The following is an 18864-nucleotide window of genomic DNA, read 5'->3' as shown; positions in this document are numbered from 1 at the left end:
GAAAAATCAAGAAATCGAACATCGAGTACTGATAGCAGCAAAATTTTTTTTCAAACTTATGAATAGTTTCAGACATCACCTACACGGTCACTCCCAGTACTTTTTTTTAAGAAAATTACATTTTTTAATACGAAAGAACGTTTGATAACACGAATCGTGCTTTTGATTTACTGTATTATAAGGTAAGAAGAATACTGTACAAACACGCGCACAACTCGTGATCGAAGGGTTCAATACACAAGTAATTATATACGCAGATAATATTTTCGTGAGGCCCAATGGTCCGGTGTAAATGTTTCTAATTTGGAGCCGTTTGGGCGACTTGCGCATCTCTAACCTACCCCGATCATTCAACGGGGGTAAGGTGACCCAAGTTCAAAGTGAAATTCGAAATACATATTGTTCCTGGTGCTTCTTCACAACGGTGATAGGTTTGCAGCTAGGCTGAAACGAAGATTGAAATATCCGTGGTCCGATAGAAATTTTATCCTACCACTTCTCGGTTCCGATCACGCTCTTTACCACTGCAGCACCAGGCCGACTGCAGTTCATCTATAGGTTTTGATGAGTGAGTCTCAGAGTATCAAAGTATGTGACATATTTATGACCGTACTTTGTGACTGTATTGACATAGAAGCCCAAATTTCGTACACCACGAGGAGACACTAGACCTTAAAGCAACTTAATAATTTTTTCTTACTGATAAATGTATAGATAATTATGTTTTAAAAGTATTTTGAACTGACGGACAAAAGAAGATTTACGCTTTTCGTTTATTAGTTTTAGCAATATTTATCATTCGTTGTTCTCATGTTCTGGTGATAAAACGTATAAACGAAGTGCTCTGTAATTTAAAGTGAAATTGTGCTAAATAATGAAAGCTAATTCAAAAACAATACGATTTTCTCGTTTACGACACCATGGATCAGGTCCTGTGGCGCTGGGAGAATTTAGATGGAGGCGACGATCTTCACGACGGCGCTGTTCAACAATGGAGGTACGTGAATGCGTTCATCTCTTTCCCTTCGTGGCCACTAATGTCAATACCAACATCTAGGTCACATTTGCCGCAACATTCAGAACCTGCAATCTTCCTTTTTAATTAATTACGAAGTCCGATTGTTTGCTTTCTCAGATGAATAAACGCAGCCAGCCGGAGTGGCCGTGCGGTTCTAGGCGCTACAGTCTGGAGCCAAGCGACCGCTACGGTCGCAGGTTCGAATCCTGCCTCGGGCATGGATGTGTGTGATGTCCTTAAGTTAGTTCGGTTTAATTAGTTCTAAGTTCTAGGCGATAGTTGACCTCAGGAGTTAAGTCGCATAGTGCTCAGAGCCATTTGAACCAAGCCAACAAACGCATTTGAACCACAATTTTTTTTATCCAGACAACGGAGAGTGATAGCACTTAGAACTTACGGCCATTTCCTCAGAGAAAGTGGTACAGACAGACAGACTCTAAGAGGGACAGACATACGGACAACAATGTAATACTAGAAGGTGTCCGTTTTTACCTGTTAATGTACGGAACACTAAAAATAAAATGAAATAATCGGTTTCTCTGATTCCTATTTGTCCCTTCGCTATAAAATCTCTAAGTTAAAATAAGTCGTTTCGTATGCGATGTCTACTCTTAGATGTCCTTACAAAGAAATTCGCATGAACGTAGTTTGAAATATTTGGTACGTAATTTACATTATATTATTTATTATTATTCGCTTTTGGGTCCTACTGGATCTCGCGATGGGGCGTTTTAACAGTTTTTTGGCGTTTCTCCGTCTCCTTGTTTCTTTCATTCTTTCATAATGAACTCTTTTCCGCTCATCAGTTCAAGTACATCTGGACTTCTAGGACGTTCCCGCCATGCCAACTGTCCACTACTCAATTTTTCCTAAAAGTTTTCTGTCTGAGCTGTCAAGTTGTGTTATTCCTGTTCACCTTGTGTCTTCTGTTACCGCAACGATCCATTTTGTTATTTCAAGCCGGCCAGTGTGGCCGAGTGGTTCTAGGCGCTACAGTCTGGAACCGCACGACCGCTACGGTCGCAGGTTCGAATCCTGCCTCGGGCATCGATGTGTGTGATGTCCTTAGGTTAGTTAGGTTTAAGTAGTTCTAAGTTCTAGGGGCCTTATGACCTCAGCAGTTGAGTCCCATAGTGCTCAGAGCCATTTGAACCATTTGTTATTTCTATTTTTGCTGTTTCCTAGTTTTGTGGAATTTCATAACCTGTATAGTTAATCATATTGGTTCGGTTTTTTGATATACCCATAGAATTTTACCCTGCCTTTTTTAGTATCCGGATGCATGTGAGTAAAATTTCTTTATCTGCTCTTAGTCTGTAAGTTTCAACTTTAGTATGTTGCGGTCTTAAAATTTCCTTGATTACCTTTCGTTCTCTCTTTCGAATTTCTACAGTCTCTTTCTGTTCAAACTGAGTTTTTCTGCCCTATAAAGAAACCCTGATTTTAGTAACTATATTTTAGAGTCAATTTGGCGTATTTTGAGATGGATTGTTTGTTATGTATGACTCCTAACTCAGGTACGAGCATATGGGATTGGTTCCCAAATATGTGAGTGGTTCGAAGACTTCTTAAGTAACAGAACCCAGTACGTTGTCCTCGATGGTGAGTGTTCATCGGAGGTGAGGGTATCATCTGGAGTGCCCCAGGGAAGTGTGGCAGGTCCGCTGTTGTTTTCTATCTACATAAATGATCTTTTGGATAGGGTGGATAGCAATGTGTGGCCGTTTGCTGATGATGCTGTGGTGTACGGGAAGGTGTCGTCGTTGAGTGACTGTAGGAGGATACAAGATGACTTGGACAGGTTTTGTGACTGTTGTAAAGAATGGCAGCTAACTCTAAATATAGATAAATGTCAATTAATGCAGATGAATAGGAAAAAGAATCCCGTAATGTTTGAATACTCCATTAGTAGTGTAGCGCTTGACACAGTCACGTCGATTAAATATTTTGGCGTAACATTGCAGAGCGATATGAAGTGGGACAAGCATGTAATGGCAGTTGTGGGGAAGGCGGATAGTCGTCTTCGGTTCATTGGTAGAATTTTGGGAAGATGTGGTTCATCTGTAAAGGAGACCGCTTATAAAACACTAATACGACCTATTCTTGAATACTGCTCGAGCTTTTGGCATCCCTATCAGGTCGGATTGAGGGAGGACATAGAAGCAATTCAGAGGCGGGCTGCTAGATTTGTTACTGGTAGGTTTGATCATCACACGAATGTTACGGAAATGCTTCGGGAAGTCGGGTGGGAGTCTCTGGAGGAAAGGAGGCGTTCTTTTCGTGAATCGCTATTGAGGAAATTTAGAGAACCAGCATTTGAGGCTGACTGCAGTACAATTTTACTGCTGCCAACTTACATTTCGCGGAAAGACCACAAAGATAAGATAAGATAAGAGAGATTAGTGCTCGTACAGAGGCATATAGGCAGTCATTTTTCCCTCGTTCTGTTTGGGAGTGGAACAGGGAGAGACGATGCTAGTTGTGGTACGAGGTACCCTCCGCCACACACCGTATGGTGGATTGCGGAGTATTTATGTAGATGTAGATGTCTTTTTGTAAGCGCGAAAGCTGTTTCCTTTTTGTAGCAACGAATTTCATAAACAACTTTTGTCAGACCACTTTTTTAGAAGCTTGGCCTAAATATCTGAACTGTGAAACTCTTTCGATTTTCCCGTGTTAAGTGCTTAGGCCTTTGGGTGGCAAGCTTTTTTCTAGACAGATATACTGTTTTTTTAGTCCTATGGTTCACATGTCCACTTCAGTAGACGGCTGTTAACGGTCGCTTCTTTGGAGTTTCCAGACGGGCCTGACGCTGCAAATTCGGGGCTCAGCACCAATGCTAAGTGTCCACCGGAATGCACTGTATGCACTTGCAGCCTCAGGACTGACTGAAAACGGCGAAGAACCTGCCACTAACAGCTGTCCACTGCAGTGGACATGTGCATCACAAGGTTACATGACATTTGGAGACCCAGTCTTCCTGCTGTCGCTTTGAGAACATGTTTTTGTGTTTTTTGAATGTCCTGTCGCGATATCGCCAGGTCGTCTTCAAAAGCTAAGCTATTTATCCCAACAGTGATCCTTGCTACACTACTGGCCATTAAAATTTCTACACCAAGAAGAAATGCAGATAATAAACGGGTATTCATTGGACAAATATATTATACTAGAACTGACATGTGATTACATTTTACCTCAACTTGGGTGCATAGATCCTGAGGAATCAGTACTCAGAACAACCACCTCTGGCCGTAATAACGGCCTTGATACGCCTGGGCATTGAGTCAAACAGAGCTTGGATGGCGTGTACAGGTACAGCAGCCCATGCAGCTTCAACACAATACCACAGTTCATCAAGAGTAGTGACTGGCGTGTTGTGACGAGCCAGTTGCTCGGCCACAATTGACCAGACGTTTTCAGTTGGTGAGAGATCTGGAGAATGTGCTGGACAGGGCTGCAGTCGAACTTTTCTGTATCCAGAAAGGCCCGTACAGGACCTGCAACGTGCGGTCGTGCATTATCCTGCTGAAATGTAGAGTTTCGCAGGGATCGAATGAAGGGTAGAGCCACGGGTTGTAACACATCTGAAATGTAACGTCCACTGTTCACAGTGCCGTCAATGCGAACAAGTGGTGACCGAGACGGGTAGCCAATGGCACCCAATCCCATTACGCCAGGTGATACGCCAGTATGACGATGACGAATACACGCTTCCAATGTGCGTTTACCGCGATGTCGCCAAACACGGATGCGACCATCGTGATGCTGTACACAGAACCTGGATTCATCCGAAAAAATGACGTTTAGCCATTCGTGCACCCAGGTTCGTCGTTGAGTACACCATCACAGGCGCTCCTGTCTGTGATGCAGCGTCAAGGCGAACCTCAGCCATGGTCTCCGAGCTGATAGTCCATGCTGCTGCAAACGTCGTCGAACTGTTCGTGCAGATGGTTGTTGTCTTGCAAACGTCCACATCTGTTGACTCAGGGTTCGAGACGTAGCTGCACGATCCGTTACAGCCATGCGGATAAGATGCCTGTCATCTCGACTGCTAGTGATACGAGGCCGTTGGGATCCAGCACGGCGTTCCGTAGTACCCTCCTGAACCCACCGATTCCATATTCTGGTAACAGTCTTTGGATCTCGACCAACGCGAGCACCAATGTCGCGGTACGATAAACCGCAATCGCGATAGGCTACAATCCGACCTTTATCAAAGTCGGAAACGTGATGATACGCATTTCTCCTCGTTACACTAGGCATCACAACAACGTTTCACCAGGCAAAGCCGGTCAACTGCTGTTTGTGTATGAGAAATCGGTTGGAAACTTTCCTCATGTCAGCGCGTTGTAGATGTCGCCACCGGCGTCAACTATGTGTGAATCCTCTGAAAAGCTAATCATTTGCATATCACAGCATCTTCTTCCTGTTGGTTAAATTTCGCGTCCGTAGCACGTCATCTTCGTGGTGTAGAAATTTTAATGGCCGGTAGTGTAATTTTACTGGTTCGTCAATTTTAAGATCTGATTTTAGTTTCCGCCACTCTTGTATTACTTTTGAAAGGTAATGCACACAGTCCATCGCTTTTTCTCACCTCTCACTTCTGTTTTAATTTCAAACCATTTCGAAATTGCTCTGTTGAGTTTGCCTTAGATTTTGTACCGGTTTATGTTTCAATAAGGTTGCTTCTTTTTGCGTCCATATACTTTCCTGTCTTTGGAAAAGAGACTTATGATCCACTGAGCAGTAAGCTTTTTTAAATTATACGAAGTCAAAAGCTACTTTGTATTACAAAAAATTTTGGTGGCCGACAATTAGTTTCAGAAGTAAAACTTGTAATGGGGAAGACCTATTTGGTCTAATAACCGCTTGATATTTGCCTAGTTTCACTTCAAGTCGTTGTTGCTGTCGGTCCAGGAGTCAGTGACGAAGGAAACTCCCTTTACGATGATCAACATCATCTCTGTCTGCCTTTCTATGCAGTCGATTTTTCAAGTCAGTTTTCCAGTCACTTCGAATAATCTCAGTTTGGTAAATGTACTGAATGATTAATACAATTTTGTTTAAGATTTTTAGGCCCGTTAATTTTATGAGATCTGCAGCAATACTGTCTTAACGAAATGTTTTATTGTGTTTTAATTTTTTAATTTGTACATTTGATTATACTGTACCTGATATTCAAGACAATGACTCCAACATTCGGTATTTTGTGACAGGCTGTATGTAGCACTAAATGTCACCAAATTCTGTGTTGAAGGCAAAAATAAATTTTTACTTCACCTTAAGGTCTAAGACCACAGCATATTACACTTGGTGAGTTAGTTCTTGCCATAGAAATATGACTGAGAAACCGGGAAGATGTCCATTTAGTCTTCGGATTGTAAATTCTTTTTATCTCATACTGTATGCTTCTTATATTGCACAGATTAAAATTGAGAGAATAAGTTGTCAGCCCACACAAGCAATTAATTGTGAAGAAACATATGTGAAATCGATTTCGAGAATGTTTCACAGCCTAAGAAAAGTTTTCTTCGTAGAACAGCAGTCAACATCGCGGCTGGCAAGATATCCACCTAGCCACGAGCATTAACTTGGGGAAAAGTTGGGGAAAAGTTTCAACGATGTCTCCAGAAGGCCACGAGGCTTTATCGAATTAAAAGACTACAAGGGAAGGCCATCGAAGGAGTCGAGGACTGGCCAAGTCAGTAATCTTGTTTTGTACTTGGTAACACGATCGGTCTGCTACGCTGCACTTTTGCGCTATTTCCACCGCGAAGACAAGGGCTGCTTACGGGTCACTTGCTAACAGTTACAGATACAGACAAAAGGAAAGTAATTTGAGCAAGCATTTTTTGAAAGATTCACAAGGGACCACCGCGCCTGCGCGCCATTACCGAATTAGTCCAAATGTATGGTAAATGCAAGGCTTGGCCAGAGATGAAAGTGACAGAAGTGGAGCCTACCGTATGGACAAAAACAGTAGGTTTGGCGCAGATCGCGCAAGACATTCGAAATCTTCCTTTGCCTCTTATCTCTCTCTGGCTCTGAGCACTATGGGACTTAACATCTATGGTCATCAGTCCCCTAGAACTTAGAACTACTTAAACCTACCTAACCTAAGGACATCACACAACACCCAGTCATCACGAGGCAAAGAAAATCCCTGACCCCGCCGGGAATCGAACCCGGGAACCCGGGCGCGTTGCCTCTTATCAAAATATTAGTAAATACACTGTACTGAGCAGTATATTTGCAGTGTGAGTATCGTGAAAACTGGAAAAACAAAAATGACCTTTCCACTTATGGACTCGATCGCAAGACAATCAGATTGCCGTTCTCAACTCAACCCTTAAGCGCCCATAAATGGCTCATGCGTTGCCTGACTGCTATTGTTATCCAAACTCTATACCATATGGAGCTCCCATTTCCGTCATTTTAATTTCTGGCTAAGCCTTGCCTATACCATAAATCTGGATGAAATAGGTAATGACGAGTAGGTGTAGTGGTCCCGTTGGTAATAAAAAAAAACAATACTAAAATAATATAATTAAGGTCGTTGTTGCTCACCTAATTTGCGTTTCATTTTCTACTCGATGACAATTTGATCAGTTGCTGTCTCAGAAGATTGAGCTCAATACCGAGGAGAACAGTGCACTATACAGTGCATAACAAAAAGTAGGTCACATTTCATGAAGGACATACTTCTGCAACTTTTCGTAGTACGTTAATCTTGGAAAGAAAATAAACATTACACACTACCTATGTCTTACATGCTTTTTAAACATGCCCTATTCGTTACGTGTTATTAGGCTGCAGTTCTTACGAGGAGAGTCTTATATAGGATTCAAATGTACCTTATTATTCCCCACTCTCTTGGCTACAAAACCCTGTTTTTGCAATGTGACTGCCTTTCGCCACCTTACTCGGAACTCCCGTATGCCCGCGTTGTAACATTCTACTGGTCGGCGTCGAAACGGCCGTGTTGCTGCATCAATAACCTCCCCATCATGCACGTACTGCTTTTCACGGAGGCCCTCCTTCATTCTGCGGAGGAGAGAGGGTGTGGTGCCACAGCATGGACTGCCGTTTTGTTTCCATTCGAAGTGACGAACCCGTGTTTCACTGTCTGTGATGATCGGACTCACACCTTTTGAGGGCTCCTACTGATGGACAAGTGGTCAGCCTTACCAGCAGAGACATCCAGATGTGGAGCGAGTTGTTTGAATGTGATTTGCCGATGACCTAGAATGAGAATGTCCTCACGTTCCAAAATTGCAGGGATCAGGTGTGCGCGGCCGGCATTCAGATCGGACAGGTTTCCGCGACCTAGTTACGATGATGGCAGACGCCTCGCCCAGCGACACACCGTGCGTTTGTTGTCTGCCAGGTCTCCGCTTATGAATAGTCGTGATGCTCTGGTTTACCGCAAAAAGCAACTCAGTGACAACTCTCTCCTTGGAACTCATCTCCGTTATGGACATTTTGAAGGCTATGTATAGCGCCGCCACCTCCTGGAACTTCATGAAACTGTAGGGGCTGAAGAAGGAATATTCCACGATGTACCATAACAACTTCCGTAATTTTTCAACCGAAACTGTCGGAAAAAATATGTGTTGCATCACTATTGAATATCTCTCATAGAATTAACTCGAATATTTAGTGATCCATTTAATTCTCGTTGGCTTCTAAATAGCGAATTCCATGACTTGTAGACTGAAAAGATGGCCTAATTGTCTGGTTCTGAATAGAACCATACTAGCGTTTTACTTGCTGCCATATTGGAAGGTTGTGGTTTACGAATCCTGGTGCAAGATGCAGAAGTTTCCAAGCCCGTATTTTTTAAAAACTGCGAAAACGTATCAATATTTGAAGGATCCAGCAGCTGAAGCGCGATTCAATGCGACAGCGGGATGATCAAACGCTAAAGGCGATCATTTTGAAGACTTCGTGTAAGAAAAAGATTGCTGTGGTACGCTAGTACGCTGCTGCTGTGTCTTTGTAGTGATTAATGTGCTGTGACGGGTGGTAGAAAATGATATGTAATTCGGAGTTTGCGCGTTACTTGACTCATCCGTAGACTGCATACACTGCCAGATCAGAACTATCCGGCTGTCTTTGCGTAATGTGGAACAGACCACTAGGTGTCATAAACGCGGACACTGTAGTATAAAGGCAGGTGCAGGGTACTGTGTTATAAACAGAGAAGGAGTTACAGCAGAATGAGTCGATGAGGAGAGCTCAGCGGTTTCGAACGTGGATTACTCATCAGGGATATTTCAAGCTTTATTTAAAGCTCGCCAAGACGGGGCTGTTGGTGATGTGAAGCAGAAAGCGAAGGAACAACGACAGCTAAATCATGTTCTCTTGAACTGACGGACAGATAGAGTCTAGCAATGCGGTAGGTGGTTGTATAAAAATCACACCAAATCAGCCGGGGAATCACTCGTGATTTCCAAACCGTTACCAGTAGTCCAGCCAGTACATTGACTCTGCGTAAGGGGTTAAAAACTGGGAACAGTGCTCGAGCAGCTCTTCATCAGCCACACATTTCCGTAGGTACCGGTAAGTGACGCATGAGGTAATGTGAAAAGCGACGCTGCTAGACAGTAGACGATTGCAGACGATTGATTTTAAGTGATGAATCATGCACTAGCTTTTGGTAAACGATGGAAGAATTTAGGGTTGCACAATGCTTGGAGAACGTTACCTGCCATCACATGTAATGGCAACAGTGAAGTACAGAGGAGGTGGTATGACGGTATGGGGGTGTTGTTCCCGTATTGCAATTAAGGAAACGCTGAATTCGGGAGGGTTTAATACATTTTACAGCATTGTTTACTGGATACAGTAAAAGAGTAGTTCGGAGACGATGACTGTGTCAGGTTAACAATGGAGCCTGCAAAAGGTGGACGTATATAGGTGAACTGGGCTATTATTTTCGGATAGTTCCAGAATGAGTGGAAATTTCATGTTTAGAGAGGGAAGCAGTCACGTGTGACATATGTGAAATAGTCGAATTACGGCAGTGACGGTAGTACCTCTGAACTTGTGTATTTTTGGCTGAGCTGTAGAGCGGAGAGTAGTGAAGTGTTCGACATGGAGGCATGCATGATGGAGGATGATTTTGCTGAAGAAAATTGTTAGGAATTGTTAATCTGATGGAAGGACTTACAGACGCAGAATTTATGGAGCAGAAAGAATGGATTTGCATTATTGATAACTTTTAAGGTAATAATTTTTGCTGGTGCTTACTGTTAAGATTAGCTATTCTTGCAACATAACAGTGCAGGTCTCCACCTCAGTTTATGTCATTTCAGTTAAATTCAGTTCAGTTTGCATAATCCTAAAAGCATTGCATTTTAATACTTCTGTAAAGAAAGTAAAGTTTTCGGTTTTCTATGACTTTTATGTTCTTGATAAATAAGAGTTTTTTTTTTAGTCTGAGAAAATCATCCCAATCGTTCCCCTAGTAGTTTAGTTTTACTTTACCGTATTTGAGAGAGCGTGATTTCCTCCTTCTGTGACGCTGCCGCTGATTAACGTGTAATTTTTCAGGTGAGATTCTTCTCACATTTTGTTGGTTCTTTCGTTCCTCATCTCACGTCTCCATTGCGCAAATTCTAATAATTTTCTTTCTAATTCATGTTTTTAATGGGCCAATGAACAGTATGTGTTTCATAGTGTTGCTACGGAATTTCAGTGTTTCAGTTTTTTTGGCAGTGCAAAGTTTGATACTGGCAGTGGCTTTTGAGTAACAGTTTTGATTAATTTCCTGCCCAGTGAATGCCATTTAGTTTTGTCTTTATGTAAATGTGCGCAATGAGACACACTGTTCACAATAGTAATTTCAATTCAGGCTTTTGTAACAGAGAACAGTACATTCAGTTTTGAGTAAAAAGCAAGCAGGCATTTTTATGCTCATGAGCGAACGAACGATCGAGTCAGAGCAAATAACTTTAGCCTGCTATAAGGCAGCATTTGTGAAGTAGTAGCTTGTGGGCAATAACATTCATGAAATGGACTCGCCTGCCTAGAGTCTCGACCTGAACCCAATGGAACACCTTCCGGATGAGTTAGAATATCGACTTCACTCCACATTCCATCGTCCAACATCACAACCTCCTCCGGTTTTGGCTCTTGACGAAAAGTGGGGGACCATTTCTCCACAGACGCTCACACACCTCAGTAAATGTGCCCTAGCAGAGTTCAAGCTGTCATAAGAATGTAGGATTGGCACACCCCTTATTAATATACAATATATATCGAATCAGTGGCAAGTCACGCTTTGTGCTGCGAGCTGAGAATATATACTAACATTGCAAAAATGCGTACGTTGTGTTCAACGTTTAATATGTATATGAACACAGAGCTAGAGGCTTGTAAGTGAAATGGGTGGAATGCAGATCATATGGTTGTAAGTGAAATATGTGTGGTAGCTGGACATCAATAACAGGCTCAAAAAACTTCCTTCTGAGTTCTTCAATTAGCTTTGTTTTACCAAAGAACTTTTGATAAAATTGCTGACTTTTTATTTTATTTTGTACTGTCTTTTGTGTAGGACGTTACGGTCGGTGGTGTATCGACGTCAGGTCGAAATCAGAACGAAGTCAATGGTTGACCATCCAAAAGATGCAGATAAGTCAACTCAGAGGGTAGATATCTGATGCTCGAATCTATTATAAAAATTGTATTACAATATTAAACATCTACTGTCCACAAAATACAACAGTTAAGGCTTTAATGTTCAGGCAGCCAGCACAGGCTGGAATGGAAGCAGCATACCGCTGGCGAATGCACCTGTCAGCACTCGGCACACAGTCAGATGTGTGTTCACTCAGCAGCATCGACGTCACGAGGGCAGTCAACTCGCCTGAATTAGCACTCATCCGCATCTGTGCGAAGTGAGGCTGCACCCAGCTTCCAGGAGATAATGGTTAGGGCACCCATGATCTCGCTGTAGACTGCACAAAGGTAAGGCATCGAGCAGCTGTGCTCAGAGTACATCAAGTCGTGCACAGAAGTGCCAGGGCCTTCTGTGAGGAGAGAGACAGGCACCATCGAAATTTGCCACACGAACAGAGGCCAGCCCCAGCAGTGATTGTTTCATATAGGAGGGGGATATCTGCTCCCAGTCCCTACTGGTTAGGCCTCCAGAAGCTCTGCTAGAGGGTGACTGACGAAGCTCTCTCCCAGGCTTTACTCGGCAGCTGGTGTTGTAGCTTACAGAGATCAAGTTCCTATAGCAGGATTTGTTGCTCCAATAGAACAATAAATGTGAAGAGACAATGAAATGATGGGGGAAGGAGTAACTCAGCATACAGGAAAGTAAAAACAACCTTCGTTGAAATTAAAATCAAGGCTGGTAACATTAAGTGTGCAGTGGGAATTGCACTGTTTAATGCAAAGGAGAGAGCGGATAGACGGAACGAGTACACTGAAAGCTTCTACGAGAGGAAGGACTTGGCTGATAACGACATAGAAAAAGAAACAAGAGGCGATAAAGAAGAGAAAGAGGATCGGGTTTTACAATAAGAATTTAAAAGATCTTGAATTAGACAGAAGGGATAAACCACATTCCATCAGAATTTCTGAAATCATTGGGGGAACTGACAACAAATCGGTTACTCATGTTGATGTGTAGAAATGAGTCTAGAGATATACCACGATACTTCTGGAAGAACGTCATCCACACAATTTCGGAGACTGCCAGAACCGACAGATGCGTGAATTACCGCACAATGAGCTTAACAGCTCATGCATCCAAGACGCTGACAAGAATAATATACCGAAGAATGGAAAAGAAAATTGAGGATCTGTTAGATGACGATCAGGCTGACTTTAGAAAAGGTAAAGGAACCAGAGTCCCGACATTGCAGTTGATAATGGAAGCAAGAGTAAAGAAAAATCCAGACACGTTCATAGGATTTGTCAACCTGGAAAAAGCGTTTGACAACGTCAAATGGGGCAAGGTGATCGAAATTCTGATGAAAATAGGGTAAGTTATATAGAAAGACGAGTTATATGGAACATGTACAAGGACCAAGAGGGGACAATAAGCGTGGAAGACCAAGAACGAAGTGCTCGCATTGAAAAGGGTGTAAGACAGGGATGTAGTCTTTCACCCTGACTGTTCAATTTGTACATCGAAGAAGCAATGACCGACATAAAAGACAGGTTTAAGAGTAGAATTCAAATTCAAAGGGAAAAGATATTAATGATAAGATTCGGTGATGATTGCTATCCTCAGTGAAAGCGAAGAGGAATAACAGGACCTGCTGGATGGAAAGAACTGCCTAATGATTGCAGAATATGGAATGAGAGTAAATCAACGAAAGGAATGAGGAGTGGCAGAAATGAGAACAGCGAGAAACCTAGCATCACGATTAGTGATCACAGAGTAGATGAAGTTAAGGAATACTGTTAGTTACATAGTTGGAGCAGGAAGGACATTAAAAGCAGAGTAGCATTGGCAATATAGGCCTTAATGTGAGGGAGAAATTTCTGAGAATGTATGTTTGGAGCACAGAACTGTACGGTAGTGAAACATGTACTGTGGGAAAATCGGAAGAGAAAAGAATCAAAGCATTTGAAATGTGGTGCTACAGAAGAATGTTGAAAATTAGGTGGACAAAAAAAAATGGCTCTGAGCACTAAGGGACTTAACATCTTTAGGTAGACAGATAAGGTGGGGAATGAGGACGTTCGCTGCAGAACCGGCGATGAATGAAATACAGGGAAAACACTGACAAGAAGAAGGGACAGGGTGGTAGGACATCTGATAAGACGTGAAGGAATAATGTCCTTGGTATTACATGGAGCTGTAGAGGGCAAAATCTGTAGAAGAAGACAGAGATTGGGAAACATCCAGCAAATAATTGAGGATGTAGGTTTCAAGTGCTGCTGTGACATGGAGAGGTTGGCACAAGAGAGGAATTCACAGTGGGCCACATCAAACTACTCAGATGTCTGATAACACACAAAAGAAAGATTGTCGAAGGCGACTAGAAAGTTGATCGAAATTGACCTCCATCTCATCATGAGAGCTGCAAACTGAACAGCACTCCGCCAGAATAGAAGTATTATTTATGCAGGATGAGTTTGTGTAGTTTGCTGTGATGGGTCGGCAATGACGTCCTGTTTTCCTTTTTCGGTAAGCTCTCTTGGTTGTTTCAAAATTGCACCTTTCTACCATGTCAGTGAACTGAATAGTTACTCTTGCATCTGATTCAAGCTTTCCTGCAACATTTTGCACTGTTACCAAAAAGAAAATATCAATATGTTGCCATGATGTCATTTTGTTATGTTCCTAGATCAGGTGCTCAGCTCGATCAGGATGTTAATGTTTCAATAGCTTCTCTCTTCCCAGCTGCTCCAACAGTGGTCCTTTCTCGATGGCACCCCACCTCGCTGTTGACCTGAACTGCTCTGCCTCTGGTGTTTTAATAATTTATCATCTAGGGCAAGATTCATCTTGATACTGTCAAATTTATTTCAATTACCTTCCTCATTTTTATGAAATGTATAATTTTTACATGGAAAACTGTGAAATGTCCCCTTAGAAAAATTAATGAATTACTCTGCTGATAAACCTCTTACATTATTTGACACACAATATTTTTAGCGCAACGCAATCTAACTTTCAATAATGCCTACAAAAGAATGGCCATGACTAACAATAACCTATACCTTTCATGAATCACTTACCTCACAAAAATCTTCGTTACTCAAACTACTGCAATACAGTGAGCGCCAATACAGCCAGCTAAATAAAAGATTCTAACTACTGAAGTCACTAACTACTGATAGGCATAGTTAGCAAATAAAAGATTTTGATAAAGAACAAACAATGTATTTACCTTAATAGTGTTCAAAAGTCATTATATATATATATATCAGCTCAAATTTACTGTCTCTGTCCAGATCATCCGCTCTCAAAACTCAGCTATCTCACTCCCCACATCCACCGCTGCTGGCTGCTCACCTCCAATTGCGCAACGCTACGTGCCGTTAACTGCCAACTGCCCAACACTACAATAGCAAATTACAACAATGCAAACCAGCCACAGGCTGCACACAGCACAGTCAGTGATTTTCATATAGAGCGCTACATGGCGTTACCAACATAAAAACCTAAACAGCCTACTTACATAGCCCCCATGCTCCCCACAAAAAAATTTACAAATTGTTTTTGGCACTGGTCAATACATATTTGTTAAAATTTTTCATAATTACAATAACAAAGATATCAAATGCACACTCTTATTGATGCAATTTTGGTCAAAAGCAAAGATTTTCTCACAGCCCATAAAGACAGTCCTGATCATTGATCACAGTATTAATTAAAATTTTATGCACCAAGTCCGAGCAATAAAAGAAAATGCACATGGAAGTAGTGGATTTCCATGCAGTCTTGAAGATGTAGTGTTGTCCTACCAACGGAAAGACAGTTCTGACTCTTGACATGCAGACAGGTAATGGGCCATAAAAGAGCAAACCCACAGCAGAGTCAGTCGAAGTTTTGAAGAATATTGGTAGGTAGGTCATCACAGAGCAGACCCACAGTAGTCCTGGTAGAGAGATTGGTATTGGTGCGCCACCAGAGGTGCAGACCCACTGCAGTCCTTGTAGAGATAATGGTATTGGTGGGTCACCAAAGGTGCAGACCCACTGCAGTCCTTGTAGAGATGGCCAGCAGCCATGTGTTGCAACTGTGCAGGTGCCCAATCACCATTGAAGAGTCTTGCGGACAATATAGCAAGTCCATAACCACCACTTGTGCACTCACAAGGTTTTTGGAATTATCCTTAGAACCGGCAATGCTTTTAACCAGTCCCTTGCTGAATTATTGACACACATACAAGCACTAACAGTCCCAACTTCTCACATACTGTGCATATATTATGACCAACAGAATCGTGTGCACTGAAATGAAACTTAATTTGAAGGACTGGTGTCTATACAATTATAAATTTATAACGTAAGAATACAATTACAAAGGTACAAAATACATCATTAAAGAACATAACAGTACAGATGACATGTGTAGTAACACAGACTTTACAAAAGAATAGAAATAAACATATACATCAGTGTTACAGGAATTATGATAAAAGTAAATACATAAAGAATCAGAATAGCTTTCGAAACATCAACTTCACATGTGAGCATTAATACAAAACAGAATAAATAATGTCTAAACATCTTTACAAAGTAAATAACATATTATAAATGCAAATTATATTTGAGGATAGCAGTATTTCTCATCATAGTGAATGTAGCTGCACTCCGTCTTCAGGCCACAAGTGGCCCACCGGGACCATCCGACCGCCGCGTCATCCTCACGTATGAGGATGCGGATAGGAGGGGTGTGCGGTCAGCACACCACTCTCCCAGTCTTTATGATGGTTTTCTTTGACCGGAGCCGCCAGTATTCGGTCGAGTAACTCCTCAGTTGGCATCACGAGGCTGAGTGCATCCCGAAGAATGTAGCTGAGTATTAGAAAAATTATACAACATAAATCTTATCAGATAAACACATAAAGACAGGAAGAACACAAATACGCAAGGTACACAGACACATAGTGGAATGACACAAAAGAACAGGACAGGGTTTGTTTTCAGTGTGACATTTGGTACTGCAGTCCAACCCAAAACTTCATTTCATAGATGTTCCCTCTTATTTCACTTTTTTTTATACCTTGTCAATGCATTACTTCCAATTCATCACAAGTCATTCTCTTATATAGCCTACCCACTCTTAAGCTAACTTAAATCTACTGAGCTCAGATGCTAAACTAAGGGATGAGGCAATGCAGCAGCACAAAACAATTAACACAAACACCAATGACAAAAAATGCAAATTGGCAAAGCAAGCAGCAGTATATCTAAATTCGCAAAACTAATGCAACATTAGAGCTATTATGAGCCAATGTGCAACAACAAGAAAAATAAATCAGTCGTAAAACTGGCTTAACAGAGTAATACAAAGTGAAATTCAGTAGCACTATGCCTGGCAAACAGCAGTAGCAAATGCAATAACTTATACCTAAATATGATGTAGCACAATCAGAAAAAGTAGTACACTAAAGACAACAATGCAGATAAGGGAAAGGTCTATTCATATCTTAATGTCTATGTAATTAATGTGGTGCACCACAACAAGTTATTCTACCAAAAAAATTACCAAGTAGTTGAAAAGAAAATTATGTATGCAGTTACTGTTATTAATCCCTTCTTATTGTTCTTTTCTTTCCAAGTGCTCCTTTTTTGAAGAATGCGGATCATAAAATTATTATTTAATAGATCTGTTGACAGAAAGTTTTCACATTAGCGGATGCATTTAATTTTTTTTTATAAAACCAATGCTGCAACACAGCTGGAAACCAGATATCAAATGAAATAAGCAACTATCTAAAGCGAAGCATAAAAATATCATTTAATAGTCATGTGGCATTTCATAAGTTAGTAGAAATTCTCTAAACTCTTGTAGAAAGGCACTTGTGATAATCAGGTGTGCAGATGTAAGAATATTTCCCGTCAATTCATAAACATTTCAGTAAGTAGCACAAAGTACGATATGTTTCCAAGTAATGAGCGTGTCGTATTTGCGATGCTTTCTACAAAAGAATGTCAATAGAGAGGTTAATGGTCTCTTTTTTCTCCAGTTAATGGCTTTTTCTCCAGGCAGATGGCACAGCTGGGCGCCCAAGGTCACTTAGCTTTCTTACCGAAATATTTACGACAGCAGTTTGCACTACAGTGACAGTCTCATATAAAAATGTTCAGAGGTCGAAAATTTGCGTTACAAAATCCTATAAATATAAAAGTGTCCAAAAATTTTCGCCGGCATTGTGATACATTCACGCATTTACACACATTTCATAACTCTTAAAGTATGATTCTTGGTTTCCAACATCCTTTTTCACAAATCAGAGTCCCTAACCACTACTCATTATTCCTTACCTTATTACACATATACATATTCGTCGACACGTCGATCTTGCGTCGAAACTTCAATATTTCATCATAATAAATACGTAGCATAATCAGATTCCTCATATAGCATCAGCTTATTGATCATAAACATACCTAAACAGCATAATACACATCGTCATCGTAATAATAACATCATTACAGATCAATCACATCTCAAAATCGTCGCAGCTTCTTTCAATAATTTCAAAACCTAAAGAAATTCTCTGCTCATTTCAATGGTGTCATCTACTTCAAACGTACTTTAAAATCATGATCTCATACCAAATACACCATTCAAAGCTCACATAGTATCACAATGGATCCGAAAAAAATGTGAACAGTTCACAAAGTACAGACAAATACAATTTCATAAGTCTAGAGTTAGCCAACTGTGTAATTGTGTAAACATGTGTCACTGACATAGTAAAAAAATGTTTGCCGCTCTCAGTTAAATGATCAGATAGTTGTGTAATTACTTGTTAGAGAAATATGGTACCAGTGTGTTAAGTTGTATAAGCAAATACCATATTAGCTAGGGCTCCTTGTGCTTGCCAAACACATGGTACACAAAGTAAGCGTGTACCTCACTGAGGATTAATGTAATTATACCCTCAGGTGTTACAGATTACAGCAATAGAATGAAATGTATCATGGAAAACCTTTGTATCATTGCAATTCAAAAATATTTAAACATAAATGCTTTAAGTACAAAATCAATCACTCAAATACGTGTACTGTAGCACTAATCTGTGCGTCTTGTTGTAAAACAATCTCTGTCATTACTTAAGGGTAAAAAATGTGCCAAGTATCGTAATTATCGTCGTCCGTAAGCAAAGTTCTGTAGAAGTCAATGTACTTACCTCGTAATAAAC

This window comes from Schistocerca piceifrons, chromosome 3 (genome assembly GCF_021461385.2).
Source record: "Schistocerca piceifrons isolate TAMUIC-IGC-003096 chromosome 3, iqSchPice1.1, whole genome shotgun sequence".
In the NCBI taxonomy this organism is placed as follows: domain Eukaryota; kingdom Metazoa; phylum Arthropoda; class Insecta; order Orthoptera; family Acrididae; genus Schistocerca; species Schistocerca piceifrons.
This window is presented reverse-complemented; position numbering follows the sequence as displayed.